This window comes from Physeter macrocephalus, chromosome 1, assembly GCF_002837175.3.
Source record: "Physeter macrocephalus isolate SW-GA chromosome 1, ASM283717v5, whole genome shotgun sequence".
Classification (NCBI taxonomy): domain Eukaryota; kingdom Metazoa; phylum Chordata; class Mammalia; order Artiodactyla; family Physeteridae; genus Physeter; species Physeter macrocephalus.
The window spans coordinates 80,605,095-80,621,896 of NC_041214.2; the positions used below are offsets into that span (position 1 = coordinate 80,605,095).

The 16,802-nt window shown below is 38.5% G+C and overlaps 1 protein-coding gene across 13 annotated transcripts in view; it reads right to left on the bottom strand.

The window, feature by feature from the left end:
• The window catches only part of LPP (LIM domain containing preferred translocation partner in lipoma), a 745,137-nt gene that overhangs the window by 369,726 nt on the left and 358,609 nt on the right, over positions 1-16,802 (bottom strand). The window lies entirely within an intron of this gene.

Here is a 16,802-nt window from a genome sequence, read left to right on the forward strand (position 1 = left end):
AAACGTAGGGTGGATAGCTAGTGGGAGGCAGCCGCATGGCACAGGGAGATCAGCTAGGTGCTTTGTGACCACCTAGAGGGGTGGGATAGGGCGGGGGGGGGAGGGAGGGAGACGCAAGAGGGAAGAGATATGGGAACATATGTATATGTATAACTGATTCACTTTGTTGTAAAGCAGAAACTAACACACCATTGTAAAGCAATTATACTCCAATAAAGATGTTAAAAAGAAACAACAAAAAAAACATAAACATGCTTACAAATTCACTGACACTCCAGGTACACTCATTTCACATGCACACATCCATTCCCTTACCCATATAAAATATCATTGTTACAAACAGTAACATGCTTACATAAAAAAAAAAAAAGTCAATGTATTCATCACACATAACTAAGTATACATGACAAATGACAGATAGCTCCATGTTACCAACTGAGTAACCATATCTTAAGAAAGTAAATCAATCAAGGTCACACAGCTACTCAGAGGCACATCAAAAATCACGAAGCCACATCTTTTTACCCCAAATCCAGAGCTGTTTCCATTATATCACACTGACAATCTGGACAAAGAAGTTTGTAGACTTGATCCAACTATTGGCTCAGTTACAATCCCTGTGGCCTGAACAAGGCCCTCTATGAGCCTTGGAGTCCTTGAGAAAATGAAGTGTTTGGATCAAAAAACCTCTAAAACCCCACACAGCTCGAATATTCTCAGAGAGTAGGAATCCTCCTACACCTGTTAGAGCCTTTCATTACCTAGTATTCCTTCCAGATTGGATTCTTCTCTTGATATCCTACCTGCCTCCTCTGTCCTTGACTCACACATCCACCAGATTCCACAAGCAAATTCACGTTTGTGTTAAATCCCTGTGCACAAGAAGTCTTACTTCACCCTCTCCTACGGTAGGCAGGTTTCTAAGATGGCCCCTAGTGATCCCTGCCTCCTGGTATTCACAGCCTTGCATAATCTCCTCACTCTGAGTGTGGTCTGATCCCAGTCACTTACTTCTAACCAACAGAATGTGGTATATGTGATGGGATATCACTTTCACAATTAGGTTTCACATGATTATGACTTATATCTGGTGAGCAGCCTCTACCTTTTGCCTTCCTAGATTCCATGCTTTGATGTAATGAGCTGCCATGTTGGAGAGCTGCACATGACCAGGAGCTGAGAGCAGTCCCCAGCCAACAGCCAGCTAGAAACTAAGGCTCTCAGTTCAGTAACCCAGGAGAAACTGAACCGCTGACAACAACCAGCTGGGCTTGGAAGTAGATCATTCCCCAGTCGAGCCTTCAGATGAGACTGTAGACTCTGGGGCCAATACACTTATTGCAGACTTGGGAGAGACTGTGAACTGATGGTCCAACTAAGCTGTGTCCAGATTCCTGGCCCACAAAAAAAATGTGAGAGTGTGTGCTGTTTTTAAGCTGCTAGATTTTTAAGCAATCTGTTGCACAGCAATAGAGAACTAATACTTTTTACTATGCATTAATAATAAGGGAGATCCTCTGAATATCACTGAAGGGAAAAACTCACTAAAAACATGAAAGCCTTGTCTCCACCCACACCACCCAGCATCTCTATCTCAGGGGATCCAAAACAAGACACAGTCTTGTTACATTTTCAATCATACCAACAGAATCACAGCCCTAAGAAACCCAGTCAGACCCCGAAGAAAAGGGATGGTGGAGTTATACTGCATCATATGAAATGCAAACAGCAGTTAGGCCTAAGGCATGAAAAGGAAAATATACTATTAGAATAGATCCAGGTCAATGTGGACACTCTGTTCAGAGTTTCTCAAGAAGGTGATAAATATCATTTAAAAGCTGCCTTATAACTCTAATACCATAGACACTGTGAGTGGAAGGAATGAGTAAGATCTGGCCTCATTTACAAATGGCGACCTGAGCCTTAGAGAGAGGAATTGACTGACTTTACACAACCTGTTAATTGTAGAACTGGGAGCAGAATCCATTTCTGTTGGCTCAATTCAGTTCTGTTTCCAACGCAAATGCAAAAAAAAAAAAAAAAAAAAAAAAAGATTCATTTCAAGCAAAATAGCAATTCACATATTTCATTCTTAATAAATGTGACTTGCAGGTATCTTACATAAAAGGATACTAGGAGAAAAATTCATAGCACATGCATATGTGTATGACAACATCTCACATATAGGTAAGTATTCGGATGCATAAATAGCTAAATGACAATTTCTAATTGCTTAGTTTTAAAAGCAGATTAGCAGAGAAATCAATGTTGGAAGGAAATGAAAAAAATTCTATGCGAAAGGGGGCAGGTTTATAATGTACTACTTCCTCCCAAAATCTGTTACAAATGTCAATATTTACCCTAGATGAGTGAGAGAATGATGTGCCTATCATAAAATATATTATGTTTAACATGATATTGCATCTGAAAACTGGAATGAGTTTGAAAAATATTTGTATAGCACTTCATAATTTACAAAGCACTTTAATGCACAGTATGTCATTTACTTCTCACAAAACCATATATGGTAAGCAGAGGAGGTATTCATATCGTGGATGAAGAAAATGAGGTTCAGAGAGATAAAGCAACTAAAATTCATACTTCCTAACATGGCAGAGCTGGAACTGGAATGCTAGTTTTCTAAATCTAAATGCTTAGTCTATGAATTAGAGATGCAAATCATTCTCAATTAAAAACAAAAATCTTCCAGATTCTGTCAATTTACTGTGTAACCAGGGGGAAATACTTCTGAGTTTGGGTTTCCTCCTCTAGAAAATGAAGACATTAGGCTAGTGTCCGCTACTGACACTAGAGCGAGCCTTCGGAGAATACAGCTGTAGAGGTGAGACAAAGGAGGGAAAGGATGCTGCTTATAAAACATTTGACTGACAAATCAATGTTGGCTTTAAAGGGTTCTCAAAGTATGGTCCCAACATCAGCACCATCTGGGAACTTCTTAGAAGTACAAACTCTTGAGAATCACTGCAGATCTACTGCAACAGAAATTCAGAGAGTGGAGGCCAGCACTCTTCTCAACAAATCTGCCAGGGCGTCCAGAAGAAGAGTAACTTGACCATAGCTGTCCACGCTTTAGTCTCTGTGCAGGTGATAAACAATGAGAATAAACTATACCAATAGCCCAATATTAGGCTTATTAAATTGTGACAAGTTCATAATCTATGAATCATGATTTTTGTTTTTAAAGTGAACCTTATTTATCAGAGGGATTACCCTATAATCCACAGAAACAGATGTTGATGATTCATGCATATGTCAGATGAAAGGTTATTTGCTCTAGCATTGGCTTTAGAATCCATGCATTAGAAGCCACTAAAATAACCAAAAGAACTGGACAGAAGCTGAGGAACAGCTAGACCCACACTCTTTGGCATATTGTAAGAATGATTTCCGCTTTATGTAAGATAAATAATCTGTTCAGAGTTGTATACAGACCAAATTTACAAATCAAACTTTTTTTTACATAAAAGCAACAAAACTTGGACAATTTTAAAATAGGCATTAGCATTTAATTCCCAATAATAAGATCTGCTACTGCAAATGGTGCTAACTATATACCAAACACTGTTTTAAGTGCTTTACACATGGTAACTCATTTATTCCTCATTACAATCCTATGAGGTGGATACTATAACTATCTTCATTATCGAGATGAAAAAATTGGGGTACAAAAAGCTTAAGTGACTGATCCCAGGTCACACAGAAAATGATAGAGTTGGGATTTGAACTCAAGGCAGTATGGTCCAAGAATCTATGATTTTAATCACTGCAATATACAGCATTTTGAAAAATCTTAAATTCTATGAGGCTGGTTCCAAATCATCCTGAACACCATGAATCTGGGTTCACATTATCTTGAAAAACATGACTTGGCCCTTCAATTTACAGACACTTTCCTCTGGTTGCACATAATGACTCCCAGAAACTTCAAACCAGTCGTACAGAAAAATCTTCTATAGTGAAGTAATAAAAGGACAGAAAGAAAAATCAACATATACATATTTTTTCTTTTATATAGGGCAAAAGCCATACCAACTCAAAGCTAAAAACACCATGAGAGATCATCTCATTCCTCAAGTCCAGTTTACAGATATTGAAACAGACCCAAAGAGAGGTAGTGATATCTTGACCAGTCATGGAAATTCTGGACCTTGTAATACATCTTAAATAATTGTTTCCCGAGGTCTAACCAAGTTGTCCAACTTGTTTTTAAGAGATGACATGTTTTTGCAAGGTTGAGGAAGCAGTCTCTTTGTGCTTCACCCTCACACTGTTTCACCTATAGCCCTTCTCAGTGTTCATCCAAGTTCTATTGATATTCATAAAGACCATCTTCCAAGGTCATTGAAGGTTCTTGTCAGTAACAATTCTTAAAAAATCACACATCTATACTAGCTATTATAGCAAACAGCACAAAACCATTATTGAGGCTAAGTAGTTTGTCTTAGACACAGAAATAGTCAATTTGGGGGCCTGGCATAGGACCAAAGTCTGTCTTTCCTTCCAAGTTTTATATCAGCGAACAGAAAACTCCAAACCCTGTGACCAAGAATGAGAGTACCACAAAATCTTAGCATCATTCAAATCAATTCTCCCATCTGTTGCCTGAATTCTTTTCCCAGCATTATCGCCAAAATTCATTTGATAATGATGATGGTGGTGAGAGCGACAGTAATAACAGTGTCATTAAGTGCTAGATAGTGTATCCACACATTATACACACACCCATTATTTCATGTGGTCCTCATGTAAACTCTGAGATGTATTATTAACTCAGGTTAATAACCAGGGTTTTAGAGAGTTTAAATAACTCACTTGGTAAATGCCAGAGTATCATTTCAACCAGCTCCAATGAAGGCAAACTTGCCATTTTCTGAAGCAGCCTGCATTGAACTTCAACTGTCCTTATTGGTAGAAAGGTACTGTCCTTATACTGTATTGCCGATTCCCTTTCTTGGCTTCTAAATATTAGGCTTCGTTCTGTTCTCTGGAGCTGCAGAGAAGTCTGTTCCTATCTGCAGAGATTCCTATCCAAGTAAGGATGGACGACATCCAGGCTGAGTTCTACCTCTTCCTCTTCCGGAAGCATTCTATATGTGCTTCTTTCTTAGGATGTACACTCTGTGCTGTAATTGTCAGTTTGTATTCTCCCAATAGACGGTGAGCTTCTTTAAGGCGGAGGCCATGCACAATTTTATCTATGTATTCCAGGCACACTGCTCGATATAGAGCTTTATTTGTTAAACTTTTAAGAGAGATATAATTTACATACCACTAAATCCACTCTTTAAAAATGTACAGTGTTCCTTAATATATTTATATCACCATCTAATTCCAGACTATTTTGATCATTCCCCAAATAACTATTGTCCCCACTGGTAGTCACTCCCTATTCTCCCCGCTCCTCAGTCACTGGTGGCCACCAATCTTTCTATGTATATATATTAGGCTATTCCTATAAATAGAATCATGCTACATGAAGTTCTTTGTGTCTGGCTTCTTTCATACAGCATAATTTTCAAGATTCACATATGTTACAGCATGTATCAGTATTTAATTTATGATTAAATAACATTCAATTTTATGGACATACTACATTTTGTTTATTCATTCTTCAAATGATGGATGTTTAGGTTGTTTCCACTTTCTGGCTATTATGAATAATGCTTCTATGCACATTCATTGACAGGTTTTTGTGTGGATATATGTTTTAATCCTTTTGGATATATAATTAGGAATACAGTTGCTTGATCATATGATAACTCTATGTCTAATCTTTTGAGGAACTGCTAGACTTTTTCTAAAGTGGCTGTACCATTTTACAATCAACCAGCAATGCATGACAATTCCAATTTCACTACATTATTGCCAACATGTGTTACTGTCTGTCTTTTGTATTATAACCATCCTAGTGTGAGTAAAGTGATATCTCATTGTAGTTTTGATTTGATTATTTCCTGGATGACTAATAATGTCAAGCATCTTTTCCTATGCATATTAGCTTCTTGTATATCTTTGGAGAAATGTCTATTAAGATCCTTTGTCCATTTTTTAATTGGATTATTTGTCTTCTTAGTGGGTTGTAAGAGTCTTAATATATTCTAGATACAAATCTCTTATCAGGTATATGATTTGCAAATGAATTCTCCCAGTCCATGGGTTGTTTATTCACTTCCTTGATGGTGTCATTTGAAGCACAAAAGTGTTTAATTTTGAAAGCCGTTTGTACTTTTGGTATCACTGACTAATCCAAGGTCATGAAGATTGCTCCTACGTTTTCCTGTAAGAGTTTTATAGCTTTACTCCTGATATTTATGCCTTTGATCCACCTTAAGTTAATTTTTGTATATGATATGAGGGAGGTGTCCAACTTCATTCTTTCACATGTGGATACCCAGTTGTCCCAGCATTATTTGTTGAAAAAACTATTCTTTCCCCATTGAATATGTTGGTACCCCTGTCAAAAATCAATTGCTATAAATGTAATGGTTTATTTCTGAACTCTCAATTCCATTCCATCATCTTATATGCATACTTTATGCCAGTACCACACTGCTTGATTCCTGTAGCTTTGTATTAAGTTTTGAAATGGGGTAAACCTCTGCATTTTTTCTCTTCAAAATTGTTTTGGCTATTTTGGGTCCCTTGAATTTCCATATGAATTATATATTTCACCTGCCAACCTCTACAAAGAAGAAAACTGGAAAATTCTGACAGGAATTAAATCTGCAGATCAATTTGGGGATCATGCCACCTTAACAATATTGTATCTTCCAAGCAAAGAACCCGAATATCCTTCCACCTATTTGGGTCTTCTTTAATATCACTCAACAATTCAACAGAGATTTTATGTTCAGTTATCATCAGTGAACAAAAGAAAAAACTAAATAAATGAGTGAACAAACCAATCAATGAATAAGAGAGCTCTTAGTAAAACATACACAATGGCCACCTTCTCAAATCGCATTTTCCTTTTCAAAAAGCCACCCTTTACTAGTCCCAGTTTTCAAGCTACATTTCTGTCTTTTCCTCACATTTTTGTTTCTTGGTTTTGCTTTTTTTTTTTTTTTAAATAAATTAAGGGCAGACGCGCCCACTAAGCAACTTGAGGCAGAGACAGCAGCACATGCATGGCAGGTTTCCATGAAGATTTTCTTTTCTTTTTTTTCAGAATGGATATTTATTTATTAATTGGCCCCCTCACAGCATGTGGGATCTTAGTTCCCCAACCAGGGATCGAACCTGTGCCCCCTGCAGTGGAAACAAAAAGTCCTAACCACTGGACCACCAGGGAATTCTCACATTTTTGGTCATAAATTTTATAGTTTCTTTCTCTTTTTTCCATTGATATGATGCAGTGTGGTGGAGAGGTGATGGCTGAATGACGCACCTCCATTCACACCTTTCCTTCAGAAGGTACTCCAGGAAACTTGTTCTAACACAGCTGCCAGCACACCACCCTGAACCTCCCTCTTTTTTTTCTCCCTGCGCTGGTTGTGAGGTCTCATCTACGAGTAGACTTCCCTATAAACAAAGTAAAGCAACATAATTTTTAGCTATGCTAGGCTGGCTGATGAGAAAAGGAGCCCTACAATTAGGATTACATAGAATATTACGTTATCTAGGATGCTATTTGTAAAATCTGTTCCCTGGCTTTGACTGCCGTGGTAAGGATCAATTTAACATCGGCCATTTAGGAAATAAAACAGCACTCTGTGTAGGCTGGGTGGCAGAGAGAGCCAAGAAGACTCCTTACTGCACCTCTAGCAGTACCTGAGAAATAACATTTTCCAGTTTTTTCATATAAGTAGTACAATATCAAGATGGAATTCAAAACAGTTCAAGACAATTTACCAATGATCTGGGTAACAGGCTTACATGTCTCACTACTAGTACTTCAAGCTTTCTGAAACACCACATTTCTTAAAAGGAACAAATAAATATTCTATCTCTTTAGCCCACTTTAATTCTTTTATTTTACTTACACAAGCAGAATATGTTACTTTAATGGATCCACTGTTTACCATCAATATAAGCAAAGAATCCATTTAGAATTAAATTACCTCTTTAAAATAAGTATGAAGTTTACATATTTTTAAGGATGTTCACAGGGACATATAGATAGAAAGTTTATTTCCATTTAAAAAGCACAAGTTAGGTTAAGGCAATTAATTAGTTGTGAAATAGCTTATAATTGGCATACACTTATATCATTTCAAATATCGTGTCAGGAGGTATCAGAAATAATGTGGTAAAGGAAGGAGATGAATCATAGAGTCTCAAGCAAAAGTCATATGATAATTCTGCAGACTTTTGCTTTTTTTCTGAAAAAAAGGAAGCATATATCAGCTCATCAGTCAGGTAACTTTTTGTCTCCTATCATTGAATCCAAATAATTGATTGTGTTGATCTTTGCTTTAGGCAACACTGAGTAACATGAAGGTCTTCTCTTTTCAGCAGTTCCTTAGAGGATACAGAAAAGAACTTGATATTTATTTTTGTATCAACCCAATAATAAGAGAATAGTTATAGTACTGAATTATAACCCCAGATAATATCTTTTCAACCAAGTGCATTGCCTTCAAGTGATATAAGTGCAGGGGTAAAGGTAGAAATTTTAGCTGATTTAGCAGCTACCATTAAGTTGTCCTTATAAAACTCATTTGCCTCAGCTGTACTATTTTTTTATTGGTGCAAATACCTGTTAATTATGGAAAAATCAGAAAGCAGTTATAACTATGTCATATACTAACTCGATATCAATTCTGGAGTGGGTTCTCTAGCAAATTTCTAGCGTATGAATCCTTACATCATTATTGGATTTGATAACAATACTTACTTACTTATGCACCACATATGGATTTGTATGTCTCTTGTTTGCCAGGAAACGAAAAGATAATCTTGCCTCAAGGACTTCATACTCTGGTATTTAACACAATTATATTTTTACTGTTCAAGCTTAAGGCATTATGCACTTTTATACTGTCTCTGGAAGGTATACTCTGTGAGGTACAATTATTAGAATTTTTACTTTATATTTGAGTAATTTGTGATTTAGAACAACAAAACATAATCCAGTTCTATTCTGTGGTCTTGAACCCCAATATGACAGCACAGATCAGATGCACATTTGGGTGAGGGCCCAGGACCTCAGAGAGGTCAAATTCACAGAGAGGCAAATTCTAAAATTCACAAGTGGCCTTGTCTGCACTTACAGATGAAAATTATACTTACTGGCTCAACAGCAGTAAGTGCCCAATTTGTATCTTTTATTTCAATAAAATTCCAGTTTGTAGTTTTATGTAAACTGGAAATATGTATGTTCAAACTATGAAACATAACAAATTAAACTTTCATATTTGTAGTTGATATATTCACTGAAAGGCGATATATAACTTTCCTGGTAATTCTTCCACAGTGTGAAAGGAAACTTAGCAGTTATACTCCAACGTGGTATTTTGTGGAGAGGACAGACCAGTTTACTCACCATGACAAATGGTGATATGTAGGAATGGTTATTAACCACCTCCAACCTTCTGTCTAGAGAGGCCATTGTTATCATCATTATACTTTAGTTTGGCATATAAAGGAAATGGCTGTCAAAATGCACAAAACAGTGACAATATCTTATCTGAGATTCGGCTTTTGCTCTCAAAACACAATATTCCCATGTATTTGCCATGGTAAAATCTAATCATCTCGAGTAAAAAATACAGCCGGATTTGTATTTTGTTGTTTATTTGCTTTTAAATTTAAAAAAAGAAAAGAAGAAGAAGAAGGGAATAAAGGGAACCACGGGGTTTGAGACCAAGGCTACTACCAAAATAGATATTTAAACAGTGGGAGAGGAGGACAGAAATAAGAAAACCAGTCCTGACAAGAAAGCTCTTTAATTTTGCAAATGTGATGTGTGCGTCTGCATGGACATAAGGCTAATTATTTCCACTAAGATGCTGTTGTAAAATGGAGAAGCTCAACAGGCATCTTTGTGAGTTTCTTTTTAAACCAATGCCTGGATGGAGTGACTAAGTCTAACGTAACACAATCATCTCTGAGCCAAGGTCTTGCAAACATATCACAGCTAAAGGTTACCCCAGGGACCATGGCCAGGGTACCATAGAAGACTCCCCTTCCCTGCCCTAGGCTCCAGCAGAGCTGGCTTCTCCTGGATACTCTCAGCAGCAGCTGCCTTGCTTACCTTCCTCCTATTTCACTGCTGGCAGCTAACCGACACCACATACTCAGAGCACCCCCTTACACTGGGACAAGTAAAATGGGCATTTGGGGGCAAAAGTTTTGTAGAGGTTCAATTCAAGGTAGATCGTCAACCTAAAGTTCCACTCTGAAAATGTTACATTTTCATGGTGCTCAAAACAAGATTAAAAGTTAACTTTATTATGCTTGTCATATAAGACACAAACACAAACATCACCCTCTTAAAAAGGAGGAGGAGGTATATATACAATCTAAAAATCAACTGCCCGTCATCAGACTCACGGCATGCAATTCTGAGTCAGCTAGGGGTTCCACCACCTCCACCTCATCGTTACTTAATGTTGAGGCTTCCTGGCAGGTACAGACTAATTCAAAATAACCCAGATCTTCTAAATACGGGCACTGCAAAGAATTAGATCCCCTGTTCTTTTAAAATGGTATTTTTGCCTCTATTATTTTATTGGACTCCATTTGGTATCCTATATGAGGTTTCTACTATATTTCAACTTTGACCCTAGCTCTCAGAGAAAACTATTAGTAAGCAGACAGTACAGACACATAGACAAATCTGTTTTTCTTTCTTAAGCAATCACAGTATGCACCTCATTTTTTCCCAGTTGAATATGGGAAAAGGAAATGACACTATCCACACCTCTTCTCTTTTTCAACAGTATAATACCCAGTTCCTATCTCCATTCCCAAGAAGCCAAACAAAGCAGCAGCAAAGTCCCAGTCTGCAGGGATAGTCTACATCTTACCACACAGTATCAGCATGTTGCAGCGTTCATCTCCCAGTAGCCTACATGTTTGGGTTGCAACGAATAATTTGGAATATTAAAAATTTAATTCCTAATTAATCTCCCCTGCAGCTGCTCATGGCTTTTGCAAGCTAGAACATGGAGCATAAGAGAATAGAAGATCCATGGCACCATAAGACTCCACCCTGATTATGCTGCCTGCAAGCCCTCAGGCCACATAAATTCCAAATAAAAAGCCTTCCATGCCACACAGACACACCTGAAATAATTTCATAGGTTGCCTCATAGATTATTGCTCTATGAAAGGGACTCAGTGTGGCAGCACTGGAATTTCAATTCGAGATGTGTCCATGTGACCAAACAGCATGTGTGTACTCAGTTTCCAAATAGACTACAATACTTTTACAACACTTTTAAAATGCTTTAAATGAGAAAGATAAATATATCATTGATAGCGCAACCAGCATTCAGAAAGGATAAACCCCGAACGTTCAAAGACCTGAAGCTTCAAAGTAAGGTCCAGACACAAGCTAGCTATCCCAAAACAAAAATGGGAAGGATTGAGTGGACTGCTGCTCAAAGCCAACATCTTATTTCTTGTAACTCTAGAACAGTATGGTATCTCTGCAAAAGGGGAAAAACTGTAGCTACCATGCCCATTTTAGAAATACAGAAAAGAAAGCTAAGGCTGGTCATGTGGAGAATTCACACAATTGGAGCTCTTTTTAGAGAGGTGATCACAGGGAATTGAGAAGACAGTGCTCTCCTTATTGGCAAACTTGGGAGCCTAGACTATCAAACTAGGTCCAACCCTATTCTTATCCCTGGAATCTCTCCAAATTTTTTCATACTAGTCTAAATGAGGATAGTGAAATTTCAATTCCAAAGAAATTTGATTCAAAAATACTAAATCCCCAGTTACAATTAATATACAATATCTGAAAATTCTTCCAAGTCACCTAGGTACCAGCTCCAACCCTACTAAACTCACTGCAGGGAAGAGAAGGCAGCTTTGTAGTAGGAATTAGAAGGCTAGCACTCTAGGCCTGGTTTTGTCAAGAGAAGGGAAAGAAAATCATAAGTCCATGGACTTATCCTTTGTCTTCTAAGAAATCAAGAGAATTTCAATGTGACCCCATGTGGCTCTTCCCAAGAGTCTAAACTGTACTTTTATTAAGAGTAGAAAGCCAGATGGGTGGGATCTAGACACATACTAATTCAAAGGCACTATACTATCATAAATTTTCTGTTTACCTTTACGTTTTTGATCTGTCGACTCCTTTATGTTTCCAAGCCATATTTTAGGGAAAGTACCACAAAAGAGAGATATTTTGGAATAAACTAATTGCAATGCTAAAGGGAACCAAGGTGTCCCTTGGTTGCTCTTAGCATCCACAGGGAACCATTACATCATGGTTCAAGCAAAACAGAAAAAAAATCATTCATCCTACCTCTAACTGAGCCTCACTGAGCAATGCTCTTTCCCTCTCTAGACAAAAACTTTCCTTCTGTAAAGTAAGAGTTTGGCTACATGACCTCTAAGCTGTGATACTCTCAGATCATACTGAGTCTGCAATTCACCCCACAACCACTTCCAAGTTTCTCACACCTATTTTTCTAAAACCACCCCCTAATACACACATTTTTAAACGATCAGAAATTTTATTGCTAAACACTAAGGTAGTTAATTGCATTACTCTGGGCAGTGGCTGGCACAGATGTACAATTTATATCTTCTGTAAAACTTGCTAAAGGTGTTACCCCCCAAACCCACCGTAGCCAGAAACACTGTTGCTACCCGCCCCTCCCCCGCAAATTTCTCCTTTTACTGAGAGAGTCCTTGGGCATCAGGCTACTTAGGTATTAAATTAGTGCCTGTGATTTCATCTGCCATTCACTTTGTATTCCACATACCCTATATCACAATTGAACTACCTTCTTCTTCCAACAAGGCATTCACTTTCAACATTCCTTGACTTTCTCATTCCTGTTATTCTCTCATTTGAATCCTATGCCTTTCCCATGACATATGCAGCCAAGGGAACTCAAATTCTACCTGCTCTGTGAGGTCCTCCCTGACACTTCCCTAGAAAAGTATAAAATATAATGTTGATATTCCTATCTTTGATTTCCCAACAATTTCAACATCTGGTGAGTCACACAATAACTTAAAGTAGCACATCCAACAACGCCCTTCTTTTGTGTCCCTCTGAATTGTTTATGTATTTGTCTCCTCTGTAAGACTAAGGATTACTCTAGAGCAAGAACATGCTGACACACTAACCTCTATATTTCCAATGCCTAATCCACAGTGGGATCCCAATAAATGTTAGTTGAATGAATGAAAATGTGGAATGAAGCCATATTTCCCAAATAAAAATATGGATAAATAAGTGAACAGAAATAAAGTTGAGAAATCTGAGAGTGGAAATTACCCCTTTCGAAAAAGGAAGAAAATGCCCTATAAAAATCTATTTTCAAGAGCTCAGATATTTTTCAAAGTTGTTATGTGAACAGAGCAACTTTGGACCACTTACTGTACAAACATACCACCTATATGATCATTTTCTGCTCAATCCATGAGTCAGAGCAGCCTTGCAAAGGTGATTCAGAGGTGGGTTCGGGGAAAGCACACAACACATGCTTGAATAATGAGAAACCACAGACCTACTAGCCTACTTTAAGTAGCCAGGTGATTCAATAGGTTTTGCAGTTTGCTTTGGATCAAAAATGGAAACATCAAAATTGGGCAGTAACAGTCTACATTTCTAGGACTTTTCAAGTACCTTTTGTTTACAACACAACACAGTCTACTGCTGACATCATCTTCTCTTAGCACATACTTTTAATATTTTAAGTGTGTGATTATTGTTCTCACAGCATATAATTATGTTAACCAGCAAATACTAACACATCTAATTTAGTTCCACCAGAGTAAAGATAATTCAGAAGAATGAGCTGCTTCTCCCAATTAACTCTTGCTTTCCTAAATTAAAATAATAAAGAAGTTAGAATGGATCACTCTTTAATTTCTGAATGGAACAGGCAGCTGAAAAGTGGAATTCTCAACCTGTTCTACTTAAGAGTTATCACTATTAATTTTTAAAATTTTTATACAATTTCTAAAGGTAATTTTCCATTTACAGTTATTACAAAATATTAGCTATATTCCCTGTGTTGTACATTATATCCTTGAGCCTATCTTATACCCAACAGTTTGTACCTTTCACTCCCCCACTCCTATGTTGCCCCTCCACCCTAATTTTTTTTTTACCCTTTGAATATTTTTCTTTTTATGAGAAAGCCATACTCAGGGGACACTGTTACTCATGTGACTGATCAGTGTCCCTTGAGTATGGCTTTCTCATAAAAAGAAAAACATTCAGAGGACTATCCTCAGTCTGGTTCTAGAACTTAAAAATCAAACACAGGTCTAAATTCAAGGTCCAGCTGTGCTCACACTGTAGTCATACGTCCTAACTTAGTTTCCTCATCCACAAAATAAGCACACCATCTATATCTCAGAGTTGAGATATCTGTATTTCACTGAAGTGTGAAGAGATGTGAAAGTGCTTTATTTTACAATCAGTAAAGCACTGTCCAAATATCAGTGATTATGAGTTTGTGTGCACAGTGAGGTTGCTCCAACAAAAACGTGGCTGCTGAATAAACCCATTAAAATGCAGTGGTTTATGGGAGGCATGTGTAGACACAGTCTTAAAGGATGAAGGCTATATTAAGCAAAAACCTCTATGCAGAATCTCCCCAGTGTATATCAGGGTATGAGAATTTAGGAGGGGAAAAAAAGGGCAAACAAAACTCCTATTTAAAAAGGGGGAGAGGGCATAGAAGTATTTACTCACAAAATGGATGAGTCCAGGGGCAAAGACAGTGGCCTTGCTGTTCCAAGAAAGTGGGCTTGAGGTATTTGCTTGGGTGAATTGGAAACATGCTTAACATCAAACTACAGTTTGCTGGAAAACATTTCTGAGACCTGGGTCCATCTTCTTGCATCTTTCCAGAGTTTGTCTTATTTCCTATGTTCCTTTTTCAGGATGAATTATAGCTTTCCCCTGCTTGAAAACCTTCAACTGTCCCCCATTATTTATGAAAGACAGACCAAAATCTTAACCTGGCATTCAAACAAGTCCACAGGCCGTTAGCAGGAAGCCCCCAGGCCTGTAGTCTACTTGAAGCTTTCGACGGCCTCGTCTGCAGCCACCACGCTGCTCGCAGTTCTCTGAATGCAGCCTGGACCTTCCTGCCCCGTGACTCAGGCTGCTCTCTCTCCCCTCCTGCTTCCAACATCACCGTTCCACCCATCCCTTAGCTGAACGTGCAGATCTTCAGATGAACCTTCTCAGATGTTGCCACCTTTAAAAGAATATCTCGCTCTTTTCCTTGTGCTTCTATATATCTGCCATTGTTGAACTTTGGATATTATAGGCTCCTGAAAGATGACAACTCGGTCCTATTTTTCTCCCTTTCAACCTCCTAACAGTTCCCCCAAAAGACCACAGCCCATGCTACCTACCTGCAGCTCAGCACGTGTTTACAGAAATAAAGTGCATTTTCACCACTGACAGGTCTAGTGGAGCCAAGGGTAACGAGAGCTAAGGAAGAGCTAAGCTCTAGTGTGTTTTGCCTTGTGCCCCTACATAGCTGACAGTCCCACTGTATGTCTAGAAAAGGCAACGGGAACATGTCTAAAGAGGAAAGCGCCTTACGAAGTTCTGTGTTGAAATGACTGACAGCAGAGAAGCAGGACTGGCTCTTAATCTGTGAAATGAACCATTGTGAATATAGAGGCTGCTGTTGAAGAACTGGAGTGCTGTAGGCCAAGCAAACAGCACACGAGAGTCAAACAACACAGTGACAACAGTGCTGGTCCAAGATCTGCATGTAGAGTCCTGCTGGCTGTCTTTTGAGGACTCACATGCCCTGAAATTGATTTGCCGTTACTTTCTCAAGACCAGAGGGAGGCAGGGAATGACCATAAGCAGTGCAAGGTCGGCTTCCAAAATGCAGATAATAAATGAAGGTGCAGAAGAATAGCCATGCTCCAAAGGAAGCCAAAGGATACAAAGAAGAACTGATAACAAGGCACCATTTGCATTAAAAAAAAAAAAGACTAATTGCTGTCACCAACTTCTAGTAAGATTGGGGAGAAACTGATATATTCAAACTGCTGGTGCCAGTATAGGCTATGTACCACCAGTGGAAAGAAAAGTAAAGAAAGCGCTCGTAATCCACAATGTAGAAATCCCGCTCTAAAAAAATCTGAGTTGGGGAAATAGCTCCAAAGAAAATATACACGAAAATGTCCCACATAGCATTACTTCCAACAAGCAAAAAAGCAAGCCGCCTCAATATCCAATGTAAGGAATTTCTTAGAAAAGATGTAGCCCTCACCCTAACTTTAACATAGCCCCGCTAAGCCATATTTCTGAAGATTATACCAACATATAACAAAATATCCACCTAGACAAAGCCAGAAAAAGAGCAGGGTTTTATAACGTTTGTGTGTAACACTGTTGGGTTATTTTAAGGAAAATACGAATCAAATCAATGAAAGAAATGTCTGTCTGTTAACTAACACATGTTGATATTAAATAAAAAGACAGCTTAGGGCTTCCCTGGTGGCGCAGTGGTTGCGCGTCCGCCTGCCGATGCAAGGGAACCGGGTTCGCGCCCCGGTCTGGGAGGATCCCATGTGCCGCGGAGCGGCTGGGCCCGTGAGCCATGGCCGCTGGGCCTGCGCGTCCGGAGCCTGTGCCCCGCAACGGGAGAGGCCATAGCAGAGGGAGGCCC